The sequence below is a fragment of the Artemia sp. Qi Xiang Cuo genome, chromosome 8, assembly GCF_049724085.1.
Source record: "Artemia sp. Qi Xiang Cuo chromosome 8, ASM4972408v1, whole genome shotgun sequence".
Classification (NCBI taxonomy): domain Eukaryota; kingdom Metazoa; phylum Arthropoda; class Branchiopoda; order Anostraca; family Artemiidae; genus Artemia; species Artemia sp. Qi Xiang Cuo.
The window spans coordinates 14,273,255-14,287,171 of NC_142801.1; the positions used below are offsets into that span (position 1 = coordinate 14,273,255).

At 32.8% G+C, this 13,917-nt stretch overlaps 1 protein-coding gene across 5 annotated transcripts in view; it reads left to right on the plus strand.

Moving 5' to 3' along the window:
- Positions 1-13,917, plus strand: part of Tbcc (Tubulin-binding cofactor C) — an 80,433-nt gene that overhangs the window by 36,665 nt on the left and 29,851 nt on the right. For 2 of the 5 annotated variants that reach the window (XM_089093229.1, XM_089093232.1), the window contains exon 1: positions 12,799-12,818. The exons of 1 other annotated variant lie outside the window; for it this stretch is intronic. The gene's annotated coding sequence lies outside the window, so the exon portion shown is untranslated. 2 more of the 5 variants (XR_016142110.1, XM_089093230.1) reach the window with 2 other exon arrangements.

The window sequence follows — 13,917 nt, forward strand, 5'->3', positions numbered from 1 at the left end:
TCATATAAGGTTTTTATTGAAATCTTTGTCGTAGAAACTTGAAAAAGGGCTCATTCGATTGGAAATTCAAAGGACTAGTATCGTTTTTAATGGTCGAAAGTGATTTGAAGGCAACTAACCCCCCTCTCACACCCACCTTTTCCCCAAACACATCCAATCAAAATTTTAGATAGCTATTTTGTTCAACGTAGTTGAAAGTTTTGGAAATTGGGTTTTTAAGGATGACAACCCTTCCCCCCACAGCCCTCAGCGCAAGGGTTGTAAGTTATGCCCTGGGGGCATATAAAGTTTTGAAAGCGTTGTCGTAGAAACTTCAAAAGGGCTCATTCAATTGGAAATTGAAAGGACTAGTGCCTTTTTTAATAGTTGAAAGTGATTTGATAGCGACTAACGCCCCTCTCACGCCCACCATTTTCCCAAACACATCCAAATAAAAATTTCGAGATATCCATTTTGTTCAATGTAGTTCAAAGTTCTTGGAATTAGGTCTTTTAGGATGATAACCCCGCTCAAAGCCCTCAGTGCAAGGGTTGTAAGTTATGCCCTGGGGGCATATAAATTTTCTATTGAAAGCGTTGTCGTAGAAACTTTAAAAAGGCTCATTAAATTGGAAGTTGAAAGGGCTAGTGCCTGTTTTAATAGTTGAAAGTAATTGGATAGCGACTAACGCCCCTCTCACACCCACCATTTTCCCAAACACATCTAATCACAATTTTGAGATATCCATTTTGTTCAACTTGTTTGAAAGTTCTGGAAATTAGGTCTTTTAGGATGATAACCCCTTCAGAGCCCTCAGTGCAATGGTTGTAAGTTATGCCCTGGGGGCACATAAGGTTTATAATGAAAGTTGTTGTATAAATCATAGGCAGCGCAATCGCGCTGCCTAAGTAAAGGGTGATGTTGGCACAATGTATTTTTTTCCTCACAACAGGGTATTTCGTATCAGAGTAGTTGTTGCAGAAACGTTAAAAGTAGCTCGTTCAATTAAAAATTGAAATGGATAGTGCTCTTTTTGATAGTCGGAACTGATTGGAGGGCAACTAGCATCCCCCCATCATTCTTCCAAACACATCCAATCAAAATTTTGAGATAGCCATTTTGTTCAGCGTTGTTGATTTCCGGATAGAAAATATGTTTTTAGGACACTCCCCCTCAACCCTCAGGGCAAGGGATTTAAGTTATGCCCTGGGGTGATATAAGAACGATGTTGGCACAATGTATGATTTATTAACTTTTTCCATTGGAGCAGGGCACTTCGTATCGAAGAAGTTGTCGTAGAAACTTTGAAAAGGGCTCATTCAGTTGGAAATTGCTGTGGCTTGTGCCTTTTTTAATAGTCAAAAGTGATTGGAAGGGGACTATTACCCTTTCCACGCCCACAATTTCCCGAAACACATCCAATCAAAATTTTGTGCCATTTTGTTCAGTGTAGTTGATTTCCAGATAGAAATTATGTTTTTGAGGAGGACAGTCCCCCACAGCCCTTAGGGCAAGGGTTGTACGTTATGCCCTGGGGGCATATAAAGTTTTTATAGAAGGCATTGTCGTAGAAACTTCAAAAAAGGCTCATTCGATTGGAAATTCCAAGGGCTAGTGCCCTTTTCAATAGTCGAAAATGATTAGAGGGCTAATAGCCCACCTCTCACGCCCACCTTTTCCCCAAACACATCTAATCAGAACTTTGACATAGCCAGTTCATTCAACATACTTTTAAGTTCTGGAAATTAGGTCTTTGAGGATGACAAGCCGCCCTCAGCCCTGAGGGCAAGGGTTGGAAATTATGCCCAGGGGGCATATAAGGTTTTTATAGAACGCGTTGTCGTAGAAAGTTCAAACAGGACTCATTCGATTGGCAAATGAAATGCTTTAAGAGTGCCCTTTTTAATAGTCAAAAGTGCTTGGAAAGCAACTAACACCCCTTCCATTTTGATTCTAAGAAATACCTGTGTTAATTGATAATGGAAGATTTTAGTTACATGCAAACTGCAAAAGTAGAGATCATGTAATTTTTGAATAGTTTCTTGATTCTGTGAAATGTTGTAAAATCTTTTTGATGCTAAAAATTATCTTTATTAGCTGATAATGTATGTCTAAAAAGAGTAAGGACCCCACGCTATGCAATTCGTATAGACCTATAACCATTTGCTCTGTGCTTAGCAAGTAACTTGAAAAAATAATTTGCCCGTTTCTGCGTGAAAAGTGTGATTTTGGGGACCATCAATTTGGTTTAAGGCAAGTTTTAAGAGTCCAAAATGCACATTCTCTGTTCTTGTCTATAATGAAACGTCACAAGATGATGAAGAAGAGTCTGTATGTATGCGCGGTTGATATAGCTAAGGCTTTTGATTCAATTTTGCATTCACAATCTTTAGTTGCTTTGTCAAATAGCGGAACTAGCGGCTTTATTTGTGCGTGCCTTTGGAAGTGGTACCAGAATTCAATAGTCCGGATCCGTTCTAGTGAAGGTTTTGCGAGTCCCATCCCTGTAAAGCGCGGGGTAAAGTAGGGCTCAGTTTTAAGTCCATTAATTTTCAACAATGCACATAGAACTGCGACGAGAAATATCCCGCCCTATATTATTGATAGCCATATCGATATTAGTCACTTTTTGTATGCAGATGGGACACTTCTTCTCGCTGATAACCTGTCATCAATGGAAAGGGCTTTTGAGATTCTTCGGCCTATTTTGTCTAATATTGGCCTTGCTATTGAACCGTCAAAAACTAAGTTTATGAGAGTAAACCAGAATGAAAAGACACATTCAAAATCCCTTAAAAAAGGCTCGATCACTCTTCCTAAGTCTGATTCACTCAAGTATTTAGGTGCTGATTTTGGGTCATCGATAAGAGCGACACGCACTCTGGTTATTAATGAGTTTAAAACGAAACTTTGCAAAACATATGGTTTGCTGTCAAAAGTTGAAGGGCAATTTGACAAGTATAAATTAGAAAAGCTCTACATTTCAATGTTTGCACCGCATGTGTTTTTTCTAACTCCATTTTTGAAGCTTTTTTCGTCAATAGGAAAGAAACAAATTAGGGTTAAATTTTACCAGTTTGCTAAATTCTTTAATAGTATTCCTCTATGGTTCCGTAACTCGTACATTTGTAAAAAATTCCAAATCTTTGATATATCTGAGAAGTTGGAAGAATTATCGGCTCGATTTGAAAACCGTTGCAAGAAAATATCAGATTTTCCGCTTAACCATCTACTATATACGCTGGAATAAATTTTTAGTCCCCGGTCTGAGCAGCCTTTTAGTTTTGGTTATTTTTCTCGTCAGTGGGGGTTGTCACTTTGTTGTATAGCTGATGATTTTTCGTGTTTTGTTCTTTTCTCTTTATTATTCCTTTAGTACATCATTGTTTTAATGTAGCGAAAAAAAGGTTGTGTGTGTTTGTATGTATATATGTATATGTATTTATATAGTAAGGAGAAGGAATTCCCAACATTGCTGAGTTATCAACGTCACCTTGACGTTACTAGTGATCAATAGCAAAAAAAAGCCTCTAATGTCTCATCTCGTTGTTTTTTAATGTATGTTCTATGAGCCATACGATTTATTCAAATTCAAATCCAAATTCACTTTATTTTTCCCTTAATATTCTTGTTAACAACAAAAATAACAGCGGAAGTCAAACAATTTAAAAACACTTACAAAATTAAATTATTCAAACTTGATTTATTTACAATTTTTCTGGGTCACCATTGTAGTGTTTTACGAAGTATGGACCAAATGACTTCAGGTAGTGCTCGGATGAGTGAATCGGCGGTCGTTCCAGATTTGCTGCGTTTTTCGTTATTTCTCTGAGCCTCGTAGAATGTTGAGTTTGGCGCGCCTCAACATCCGTAAGTAGATCGTGGTGTGTTTCAGAGTCGAGGTTTTTTCGTCCAAAGTCCATGACCAGTGTGTGCCTTTGCTCTTTGAGGGACTCCAACTTCAGAACTTTGAGGCTCATCTCATAGTCAACGTAACTACTCCCCAGTATTATTTTGCAGGCCCTTTTTTTCAATCCTTCAATTTTGTCGCTTTGATCTATGGCCAGTGCGCTCTGCCACACTGGGCAGTCATATTCAGTTTGCGGTCTAATGTAGCATTTGTAGCATACAACCATGATCTCAGTTTTCATCCCAAAGCGGCGAAGGTAGGCAAAAGATCTTAGGAGGAAAGCGGTCTTCGAGACGATTGACGATACGTGGGTGTTCCATTTCAGATCAGCATCCAAGTGGACCCCCAGGATCTTCACCGTTTTTACAGCCTTCGGCCCACCGCATGGCGGGTCTGGAACTGGCCGTTTAAGGAAATTTTACCCTAAATAGGACTGTTTTTTCCTGGCTGAGTGTAAGTTTCACTTGGTTTGCTTCATCCTCGATTTTTCGCATTACTGTTAGGATTGGGTATGGCTGTATGCTCTGTAAGAGAAGTCTGAGGAGGAGGGTGGAGAGATCGTCAGCGAATTTGTAGCGTTCCATAATTTGGCGCAAAACTCTGTGAGGCATACGTTTTATTTGCCCTTTGATGACTGATATGGGAATTTATTAGACTTTCTGTTTAACTGTTTTATTTATGGCTGGGTAGTGTTGATTTAAGTCTCCACAGTTTATTTAAGTTTCCACTTCTTTGTCTTTTTTTTCTTTTTTTTTTCTCGCTACACATGTTGGTACTGTATTCATTAATTATTTGTGTTTCGTTTCTTCTCTTTTTTTGTCTCTTTGTTTGTACTCCTCTATTACATTTTTAATGTATCGAAAGAGGGCAAAAAAAAATATTATTATAATGGAAGATTTTAGTTGCATGCCTGCTGCAACAGCATAGATTCTGAAACATTTGAATAGTTTCTTGATCCTGTGAAATATTGTAAAATCTTTCTGGTGCTAAGAAATACCTGTATTAATCGATAATGGAAGATTTTAATTACATGTATACTGCAAAAATATAGATTCTGAAACATTTGTATATTTTTTTGATTCTGTTAAATGTTACAAAATCCTTTTGATGCTAAAAACTATCTGCTTTAATTGATAATGGAAGATTTTAAATACATGCAAACTGCAAAAGCACAGATTCTGAAACATTTGAATAGTTTCTCGATTCTGTGAAATGTTGTAAAATCCTTTTGATGCTACAAAATTTCTGTATTAATTTATAATGGATGATTTTAGCTACATGTAAACTGCAAATATATGTATTAATTGATAAATGGAAGATTTTAGTTACATACAAACTGCAAAAGCATAGATTCTGAAACATTTGAATAGTATCTTTATTCTGTGAAATATTGTAAAATCTTCTTGATGGTAAAACAAATACCTGTGTAGTTGAATTTGTTCTATGCAAAAGTACTTTTTTTTTTATTCATTTTTGATACTCAGTCATCAATTAATAGACTTAAGAGTCTGCTAGTAGTATCTATGTCTTTGAATATTTCTGTTCTTAAGTTTCTCTTACTATGACTGTGTGTCTTAGCGGGTTTGCAGCCATTTATAATTAGAGGTTAAAAAAACAACAGTTAACATAATATAACTTAGTTAGTAAAAAAAATATGTTTACTGTCCAAATGTTTTTTTTGCTATGACTGTGTGTGAGTGGGAGTGCTGCCATCTATAACTAGAGTTAAAAAAACAACAGTTAACATAATATAACCTAGTTAATACAAAAAATATATATCAAGTATTATTCATTTTAAAATGACTCTCACACTGCAGATTAAAAGAATAGACTTGGAATTGATTCTTTGAAATGTTGTCCAATCCTTTTGATGCTAAAAATACCTGTATTAATTGATAATGGAAGATTTTAGTTACATGCAAACTGCAAAATCATAGATTCTGAAACATTTGAATAGTTTCTTGATTCTCTGAAGTGTTGTAAAATACTTTTTAATGCTAAAAAATACCTGTATTATTTCATAGTGTAAGATTTTACTTACATGCAAATTGTAAAGGCATAGATTCTGAAACATCTGAATAGTTTCTTGGTTTTATGAAATGTTGTAAAATCCTTTTGATGCTAAGAAATACCTGTTTTGATCGATTATTTAAAATTTTAATTACATGCAAACTGCAAAGGCAGAGATTCTGAAACATTTGAATAGTTTGTTGGTTCTGTAAAATGTTGTAAAATCCTTTCGATGCTAAAAAGTATCTGTATTAATCTATAATAAAAGATTTTATTTACATGCAAACTGCCAAAGTATAGATTCTGAAACTTTTGAATAGTTTGCAAATTCTGTGAAATATTGTAAAGTCTTTTCGATGCTAAAAAAAAAACCTGTATTAATTAATAATGGAAGATTTTAGTTACATATAAATTGCTAAAGCATAGATCCTGAAACATTTGAATAGTTTGTTGATTCTGTGAATTGGTATAAAATCCTTTTGAGGCTAAAAAAATATCTGTATTATGTGATAATGGAAGATTTTAGCTATATGCAAACTTTAAAAGTATAAATTCTGAAACATTTGCATAATTTCTTAATTCTGTGAAATTTTGTAAAATGTTTTTGGTGCTGAAAAAATACCTGAATTAATGTATAGAGAAAGATTATAGTTATATACAAACTGTAAAAGGATGAATTTTGAACAATTCGAATAGTTTCCTGGTTTTTTTAAATGTTGTAGTTGTAAAACCCTTTTAATGCTAAACAATACAAGTATAAATTGGTAATCGAAGATATTAGTTATATACAAACTGTAAAAGCATAGATTCTGAAACATTTGAATAGTTTTCTGGTTCCTTGAAATGTTATAAAATCCTTTTGATGCTAAGAAATATCTTTATTAATTGATAATGGAAGATTTTAGTTTTATGCAAACTACAAAAGCATAGATTCTGAACCAATTGAATAGTTTTCTGATTATCTGAAATGTTGTATAATCCTTTTGATGCTAAAAAGTTTTTGTATTAATTTATGATGGAATATTTTACTTACATGTAAACTGTAAAAGCATGTATTCTGAAACATTTGAATAGTGTCTTGATTCTGTGAAATGTTGTAAAATCCTTGTGATGCTAAAAAAAATATACCTGTATTAATTGATAATGGAAGATTTTGGTTACATATAAACTACAAAAGCATAGATTCTGAAATATTTGAATAGTTTCTTGATTCCTTTAAATGATGTAAAATGCTTTTGATGCTAAAAAATATCTGTATTAATTGATAATTGGAAGATTTTAGTTACATGCAAACAGAAAAAGTCTACATTCTGAAACATTTGAATAGTTTCTTGATTCTGTGAAATGTTGTAAAATCCTTCTGATGCAAACAATATCTGTATTAATTGATAATGGAAGATTTTAGTGACATGCAAACTGTAAAAGCATAGATTCTGAAACATTTGAATAGTTTTCTGATCCTGTGAAATGTTGTAAAATCCTTGTTATGCTAAAAAATATATGTATTACTTGATAATGGAAGGTATCGGTTTTATGCATACTACTAAATCATAGATTCTGAAACACTTGAATAGTTTTTTGATTCCGTTAAATGATGTAAAATGCTTTTGATGCTGAAAAAATACCTGTATCAATTGATAATGGAAGATTTACTGACACGTAAACTGCAAAAGCATAGATTCTGAAACATTTAAATAGTTTCTTGATTCTGTGAAATGTTGTAAAATTCTTCTGATGCAAAAAAATATCTGTATTAATTGATACTGGACGTTTTTAGTGACATGCAAATTGTAAAAGCATAGATTCTGAAACATTTAATAGTTTTCTGGTTCCTTGAAATGTTATAAAATCCTTTTGATGCTAAGAAATATCTTTATTAATTGATAATGGAAGATTAATGTTTTATGCAAACTACAAAAGCATAGATTCTGAACCATTTGAATAGGTTTCTGACTCTCTTAAACTTTGTAAAATCTTTTTGATGCTGAGAAAAATATATGTATTAATTGATAATGGAAGATATTAGTTACATGTAAACTGTTAAAGCATAGATTCTGAAAAATTTAAATAGTTTCTTGATTCTTTAAAATGATGTAAAATCCTTTTGATGCTAAAAAATATCTGTATTAATTGATAATGGAAGATTTACTGACACGTAAACGGTAAAAGCATAGATTCTGAAACATTTGAATAGTTTTCTGGTTCTGTGAAATGTTATAAAATCCTTTTGATGCTAAAAAATATCTTTATTAATTGATAATGGAAGATTTTAGTTTTATACAAACTACAAAAGCATAGATTCCGAACCATTTGAATGGTTTTTTGATTCTGTGAAATGTTTTAAAATGCTTTTGATGTTAAAAAGCTTCTGTATTAATTGATGATGGAAGATTTTAGTTACATGCAAACTGCAAAAGCATAGATTCTGAAACATTTGAATAGTTTTTTGATTCTGTGAAATACCGTAAAATCCTTTTGATGCTAAAAAAATGTCTGTATTAATTTATAATTGAAGATTTTTTTTACATGCAAACTGCAAAAGTATAGATTCTGAAATGCTTGAATAGTTTCTTGATTCTGTGAAATGGTGTAAAACCCTTTTGATGCTGAAAAAATATCTGTATTAATTGATAATAGAGGATTTTAGTTAGATGCAAACTGCAAAAGCATAGATTCTGAAACATTTTAATAATTTCCTGATCTTGTGAAATATTGTAAAATCGTTTTGATGCTAAAAAACTACATGTATTAATTGATATCTAGTTTCATAAATTTTAGTAATAGCTTCTGAAACATTTGAATAGTTTGTTGATTCTGTGAAATGGTATAGAATCCTTCTGATGCTAAAAAATATCTGTAGTATCTGATAATGAAGTGCAACATAGTGGAATGTTGTAAACTACTTTTGATGCTAAAAAAATACCTGTATTAATTAATTTTGGAAGATTTTAGTTATATGTAAACTGCAAAAGCATATGTTCTAAAGCATTTGAATAGTTGCTTAATTCTGTGACATTTTGTAAAATACTTTTGGTGCTGAAAAAATACCTGTATTAATTTGTATTGGAAGATTTTGTAATATTCGTAATATTCGGAAATATTTGAATAGTTTTCTGTTTCTGTGAAATGTTACAAAATCCTTTTGATGTTAAAAACTATCTGTATTAATTGCTAACGGAAGATTTTAGTTACGTACAAACTGCAAAAGCACAGATTCTGAAACATTTGAATAGTTTCTGTGTACAACATAGTGGAATGTTGTAAACTACTTTTGATGCTGAAAAAATACCTTTATTAATTGATATTGGAAGATTTTAGTTATATGTAAACTGCAAAAGCATATATTCTGAAGCATTTGAATAGTTTTTTAATTCTGCGACATTTTGTAAAATCCTTTTTGTGCTGAAAAAATACCTGTATTAATTTGTAATGGAAGATTTTCGTTACATGCAAACTGCAAAAGCATAGATTCTGAAACATTTGAATAGTTTCCTGACTCTGTAAAATAATATAAAATCCTTTTCATGCTAAAAAATATCTGTATTAATTAATAATTGGAAGATTTTAGTCACACGCAAACTGAAAAAGCATATATTCGGAAACATTTGAATAGTGTTCTGTTTCTGTGAAATGTTACAAAATCCTTTTGATGCTAAAAACTATCTGTATTAATTGCTAACGGAAGATTTTAGTTACATAAAAACTGCAAAACACAGATTTAGAAATATTTGAATAGTTTCTGTGTACAACATAGTAAAATGTTGTAAACTACTTTTGATGCTAAAAAAAATACCTGTATGAATTGATATTGGAAGATTTTAGTTATATGTAAACTGCAAAAGCATATATTCAATCTTACGTATCAGCAAATGCGTTGCTAGTGGAAGGATCTTAGGGGGTTTGGTTTGATGCTAGGTAGTGGATGGGGCTGGCTGGCTGTAGATTTAGATTTCTTGTTGTCGGAGTATCCAATTTCTTGTTAGTCCGGTTTTAATTTCTATTAATAAAATCTATTTATTTAATCTATTAATATCTTTAATATCTAATATATTAAATATCTTATTATCTTTATACGCGTATATCTTTAATATCTTAAGGACAAAATTGTCTTTTTCCTTTATACTTTTCTCAAATTTTCTTTGAAATTTGTATTTAGATTTAAATTTCTTGTTGTCAGAGTATCAAATTTCTTGTTATTCTGGTTTTAATTTCGTTGATTGGGTTTTGGGGATTATATTTTTGTATTTTAAGTTTTGTTCTTTTTTTATGGCAGGAGAGGTGATTAAATAGATATTATATTTGCAGTCTTGTTGCAGTCTTATCAACTCTTTTTGGAAAGGGTTTAATCCTTCGTATATGCACATGCGTTGCTAGTGGGAGGATAATTGGGGGATGGGTTTGGTGCTAGGGGGTAGATGGGGCTGTCTGTCCAAAACCTTCACTTGGTGGTCGTGTCTTCACAAATCTGAGTGCACAACTAGCAGCGCACTCAGGAGATACTCAAGAGGTTTCACATTAAGGTTTGTTTTATTTTTTTTTTGTATTGACTGTTTTCGTTTATTTTTCTTGTTTTTTATGTGTTTAGTTAAAAATTTAATTTGTTAGATTTGTGTTTTTATGGGGGAGTTAAAGTTTTTGTGTTTAGATTTAAAGTTTTACTAGTTCTTGAAGTTGTATCTCTTGGGCTTAAATTACGTGTTTGGTTAGGTTTTAAGGCTAGGTCAAGGTTAGGTTAAGGCTAGGTTAATATTAGGTTAAGGTTATGTCAAGGTTAGGTTAAGGTTAGGTTATTATTCTCCTTAACTTTTCTCAATTACGAAAAAAATATCCAGCACCTTGGCTGTTCTTCTTTTTGGATCTTAACTATTTCCAACATTTTCATAGTATTACAACTACTATCCAGATAAGTGGAGCTATACACTTGATTTATATTTTTGCTACCTAGCAACACCTCCTTACCCTCACTATTTTATTCTAAACAACAGAATTTTGTTGCATCAAATTTTAACCCCATTCTTGCACCCTATGCGCCGATGATCTCTAAATTCATTCGTTTTGCTAGTATTTTTATCTAGAACAATAAAATCACCTGGAAAACCTAAGTCTAGGGAAATTGTACCTCTTCATTCGATACCCTACTATCCTCTAGTCTTTGTAGTATTCCTTAGAACAAAATCTTAAAAGTAGACAGGACACAACACTGCTTAAATCTTGATTCCACACCGAACCAACTGCTAATACCACTTCTTAGTTTTGCTGCGCTATTGTCTATCAGCAGCAGTCCCTCTAATGTGCTCATTAAAGGGAATATCATTAAAGGGATGTACTTAAGGATAAGACCTTCACAAAATTTTATCTGTGGGCTAAAGCAAATATTTTTTCATAATCTTTAAGCTGAGGACTACAGAGGATGGATGATGACGTCTTGGGGTTACAAGACCCAAGAGGACTACAGAGGATTGATGATTCTGAAACTTCTTAATTTTTAATTAAAGAGTGAAAATTTGGTCAACAAATCCTCTCCTCAAATTAAAGCCATACTGTTCTTCTCTTTCCTTTGATGAGTGTGGGCAATTTCTGTGTCAATCTGACAATAGATTGGGTATTGGAAGTGAACATCACTTTGTACTCAACAATGATGCCAAGGATCTGATTCTTGTAAATTTACATTGTTACCCATCTTAAGAAAACATGCAGTCTTGGGGTTAAAGCCATACTGTTCTAAAATTAAATAATACTGTAAAATTAAAGCCATACTGTTCTTCTCTTAAAGTTTATTTAGAGCAACTCTAAGTCTAGTAAGTGGAATCTTACCAAGTAATTTGCCTCCTACAGATATTAAGCTAATGCCTTCGTAAGTACTACACTTATTCTTATCACTTTGCTTATAAGGGGGTTTAATGAAAGGTTTCCTAAAATCATTAGGTACTTTTCCTTCTAAAGAAATCATATTCCTAGTATATAGTGCTTTATCTCTAACTTCAAAACCACCATATTAAAAAAAAAAAAAACATTTGTCTCACTACCGGTGTCTGAGACCTTATTATTCTTTAATCTTTCTAGCAGTGTCTCTAGCGATTGACTAATCAAATTAATTTGTATTTTAGTTTCCCTGACGTTATAACTTTTGTTAAGATCTTGTTTAAGCTCCGCTGACGTTGGGTTTTAGAACATTAATTAGGAAAAATATTTTTCCAAAAGATTTTTTTTCAGAGAAGTGAGAAAAATGAAATTAAAGCATTAAATGAAACGAAACAAAATCCAAGTGTATGCCAAACTTAAAACAAACATAAATTACTATGGATGAACAGACAAGAACTAGCCGTTGAAATTTGCATTTGTTATTCTGAATCGAAATTATTATAACCATAAATTTCAAGTATGTAATAAACTAATCATGTTATCAGAAGTTTTTTATTAATATTAAACAAGTAAAATGAAGGTCAGGTCTTTTTAATCCAGGATTCTAATCTTTAGCGCCAAGGGGATATTTCCAGGGAGATGAAAATACAAGATAAGAATTATATTTCTAATTTGGCATAGCTAGACTAGGCTAATACAGTTTAACCCTTTGAATATTGTTCTTAGCTTCTAAAACTTGATTTAGCCTATTCCTATGCATTTGTTGTTTAAATATCTCCTAATATTTTGTGCGCTTCAGCACTTGCAGCGAACTGTTTCTGTGTAAATATTTTACAATTTTCCTGCATCAGCTGTACTTGAGCCGTATTGCGTTAAAAAAAAATCATATCAGTGGAACCAGGGAATGAGTTATGTTGAACTTAAAATATCACATAATTTCACGAAATCTAATTATCCCAAGAAATCCTTTTTTCAAAAAATGTAGATGGCATTTCATGCATAATAAGCAACTTTTTTTTAAACAAGAATTCATTTGGTGTGTAATATTCAGTTTGTGGTATGTTATGATGAATGTGCTTTTTGTGTTCGCTAATAATGTCAATTAAGTAAAAAATAATGATAGATAATTTTATTTCTATCTGGGAAATAGGTTCAGCTTAGATGAAGATACCAAAAGCCTACATTAGGCCTTGGCACCAGGGAGGGGTTTTCAAGTTCTCAGGCCTACTTTATCTCCTTCAGTGGCATAATTTCAGGAGGAGGGGGCAAATTTGGAGCAAGTTTTCCCAAATCTAGTGAAAATGACAGTAAAAACTGAAAAATGAGCCATTAATACCATGAAAGTACTAAAAAGATACTTTATAGTACTATAAAAGTAAATATATTACCTTAAATTACCTTAAATCACAACTTGGAGCGAATTTAAGGATTTTCCATCCTTGTAATGCTCCGTGATGGCATCTAATGTTTTTTTTTTGTTTGTCATGATTTGCTTGCTACATTTGGGTTGTAGACTCAGCAGCATCCAAGTTGTAGATGAACTCTACAACTTGTTGAACTACAACTGTTGCCAATCTTTGTCAAGTCTTTGCTTGAAGGCAATTGTCGAGTCTGCAGACACTGTATCTTCAGAGAGCTGATTCCACAAGTTGGTTATTCATTGGCTAAAGAAATGGCTTCTCTCTCAGATAGAAGAGTGCTTCTTGAAAATTTTCATTGAATGTCCTCTTGTCACAAGGCATTCTGGGGGAGCAAGGAGACCAGGAAGAGTATGTTTTGAAATGACTTTGTGGGTTAGAATCATGTCACCTCACTTCCTCTGGTATGTGAGAGTAGGGAGCTTCAGATGACACAAACGCTCTTTGTATGGCACTTGTTTGAGGCCATCAACCATCTTAGTTGCTCTTCTCTGTACTTTTTCTAGTATTTCCCTGTCCTTCTTAAAATAGGGGGATGCCAGGGACATTCCAATCTCAAGGTGTGTACAAACCAGTGCCTTGTAGAGCTTCATAAATACTTAAGGACACCGACTTGAGATAGTTCTTTTAATAAGTCCAAGGGATTGGAAGGCAGAAGAAGATACAGATTTTGCATGGGTACTGAAACTCAGCCAATGATCAACAATGACTCCAAGATCTCTTTCTTCAGTAACTGCA